A 3,438-nucleotide genomic window follows, 5' to 3' on the forward strand; every position below is an offset into this window, starting at 1 on the left:
TTGGCAACATAGGGAGACCCTATCTCTGCAAATAATCAACAGATTAGCTGGGCATGATGGTGTGCACCTGTAGTCCCAGCTACTCTGGGGCTGAAGTGGGAGGTTACTTGAGCCCAGGAGTTTGAAGCTGCAGTGAGCTGTGATCATACCACGACACTCTAGCCTAGGTGACAGAGCAAGACTCTGTCTCAAAAAAAAAAAAAAAAAATTCAAACATATACAAAAGTTGAAACAATAATACAGTGTACACCATGTAGTTTAAACAAGTGTTAACATTTTGCTATATTTGGGGCCAATATCTACCTTTGTTGAATAATTTGAAAACAAGCTGCAGACATAATGACACTTTATCCCTGTGCTTTATGCATCTTCTAATAATAAAGAATATTCTCTACCTAATTACAAATAACATTACCACACCCAAGAAAATTAAAAATAATGCCCTAATATCTTCTACTCAGTTCACATTCAGTTTCCCCCAGCTGCCTGAAAAATTATTTTATGACTCTTTTCTTCAAACCAGATCTGAGTAACATTTCTGCATTGCATTTGGTTGTTATGACTCTCAGTCTCTTTTAATCTATAACTCTATCCTTCCCCTATTTTTTCCCCCAGGGTTTTGGCTTTTTGAAGAGACCAGACCAGTTTTATTGTAGCAAGTTCCATATTCTAGTTCTGTCAGATTATGTTTTCTTCTGATTTTTCTTGTTGCTCTATCTCTTGAATTTCCTATGAAGGAGAAACTACGTTTGAAGACTTGTTTAGACCCAGGTTAGGCACTTTTGGTAATAATACATCATAAATTAAGCTGTGTACTTAAAGTTACATCACATCAGGAGGCATAAATGAAGAGTCTCATTCTGATTGTTGCTGAGTTTGATCACTAGGTTAAGCTGGCGACTGTCACATTTTCCCATTATAATGGTACTCAGTTTTTCCCCTTTGCAATTAGGAAGTAATCTCTGGAATGATCCTTTGGCACTGTGGTAACCTTCTGTTTTCCAACAATTTTCGATTATGCAAAAATGATTTTTAGCAACCTGTGATCATCCTTGCCTGAATCATTTATTTCATTTGGGGTTGCACAATGGTGATTTTGAAATTCTTTCTTTCCTTCTACATTTATTGACTGGTAGTCTTCTGTAAAAGAGAGCTTTGCTGCTCTACTGAGGATGAACCCTTCTAAAAAGGCTGTAAATTGCTTAATTCTTTCTCTTTAGTTGTCAGTCTTCAGAATAAGTCATTAACGTCATAGGTACCTCCAATGATGGGAAGAGGTGTTTTTGTTTTTGTTTTTTTTTTGGTTTGTTTGTTTTTCTGAGATGGAGTCTCACTCTGTCGCCCAGGCTGAAGTGCAGTGGCATGATCTCGGCTCACTGCAAGCTCCCCCTCCCGGGTTCTCGCCATTCTCCTATCTCAGCCTCCCGAGTAGCTGGGACTACAAGCGCCCGCCACCACGCCCAGCTAATTTTTTGTATTTTTAGTAGAGACGGAGTTTCACCGTGGTCTTGATCTCCTGACCTCGTGATCCGCCCGCCTTGGCCTCCCGAAGTGCTGGGATTACAGGCGTTTGCCACCGCGCCCGGCTGAAGAGGTGTTTTTTTGTTTTTTCACTCTCTGAGTTATTGCTGGGGATTCATGGATTCTTACTTATTCATGATATAATCAATTTTAGTAATTTCCCATTCTCTTTTGATACTCAAATTGACTCAAATTTGCCCAGTGGAAAACCTTAAAACTGGCTCCTGTGTTCTTGTAACACACTCCTCATTAGTATGAGTGCTTCCTTCCCTCTGGTATAACATCGTTTTTTAAATTCACCTTGTAAGATAACCATTTTTATTGGTCTCATATTTCTTTCTAGAGTATTTTAACACTAGCATATGTAAAATATTTTTTCTCCCCTTTCCCCCAAAAAGGTAGCGCAATGTACTCAACGGTTTATTCTGTTTTTTTCTTTCAAAAATATACCTTGGAGATCTTTTTGTGTCAGTACACAGACAGCATTCTCCTTCTTGCTGTGTGTTTTTTTGTTTTTTGTTTTTTGCATTTCATTTGCATGGATGTTCTGTAATTTAAATCAGTCCCTATTGATGGACATCTGGGTAATTTCCTAACTTTTGCTATTACAAGCAATGCTGTAGTGAATAACACTATACATATGTCATCTTGTATGGTGATAAGTGTATCTGTAGGATTGCTATCCAGAAGTGGAATTGCTAGGTTAATGGTTTATGTAATAGTAATTTTTTTTTAAGAGATGAAGTTTCATTGTGTTGCCCAGACTGGAGTGCAGTGGCTATTTACAGATGCTATTATAGCTCACCACAGCCTTGAACTCCTGGCCTCAGGCAGTTCTCCTGTCTTAGCCCCTCAAGTACCCAGGTTTACAGGTGTGTGCCAGCACACCCAGCTTGTAATTGTGATTTTGAAAGACATTACCTAATTGCCGGTGTTGTACCACTTTTCTCTAATACCAGCAAAGAATAAGAGTGCCTGTTTCACCATAACCTTGCTGGAACAGTGCATTATCAAGTTTTTGGAATTTTGTTAATCTGATGAGTGAAAAATTGTTTTTTGCTGCTTTTGTGTGAGGGTAAACATCTTGTCATATGTTGAATGTTCATTTGTATTTCTTTTTCTGTGAATTTTCTGATCATATTCTTTGTCCATTTTTATACGTTTGTCCAAATTGATCTTTTTATTTTATATGTCTGTATAAGCACATACACGTACACATACCTATGCATATATTTTTTTCTATATCATTCTATATAGGGAGATTTGTTCTTTTATCACTGATAAGATTGCAAGTATTTTTTTCTTAGTTTGTTGTTTTTTTGATTTACAATGTTTTTTGCTTTGCAGAATTGATTTTTTTTGCATTTGAACTTACCAATCTTTTCTCTTATGGCTTTATTATTACTATTTTTTAGAGACAGGATCTAGCTCTCTTGCCCAGACTGGATTACAGTGGCATGATCATAGCTCACTGTAACCTCAAGCTCTTGACCTCAAGTGGTCCTCCTGCTTTAGTCGCCCGAATAGCTGGGACCACCAGCATGCACCACCACGCCAGTTCCATGTATAAGTTTTATATCTACAGTAAAGAATATTTCAAGACTTAAACTGAAAATTTAATGAAAAATATAACGTATAGATATTATGGATAAAATCGGAAAAAAACTTATACCTAAAACTTTGTGAAGTTTAAAAAGCTAAATTTGAAATCCTGTTAGAAAAGCAGGTCTTGGCCGGGCGCGGTGGCTCAAGCCTGTAATCCCAGCACTTTGGGAGGCCGAGATGGGCGGATCACGAGGTCAGGAGATCGAGACCATCTTGGCTAACAGTGAAACCCCATCTCTACTAAAAAAAATACAAAAAAGTAGCCGGGCGACGTGGCGGGCACCTGTAGTCCCAGCTACTCGGGAGGCTGAG

The sequence above is a fragment of the Mandrillus leucophaeus genome, unplaced genomic scaffold (genome assembly GCF_000951045.1).
Source record: "Mandrillus leucophaeus isolate KB7577 unplaced genomic scaffold, Mleu.le_1.0 Scaffold129, whole genome shotgun sequence".
Classification (NCBI taxonomy): domain Eukaryota; kingdom Metazoa; phylum Chordata; class Mammalia; order Primates; family Cercopithecidae; genus Mandrillus; species Mandrillus leucophaeus.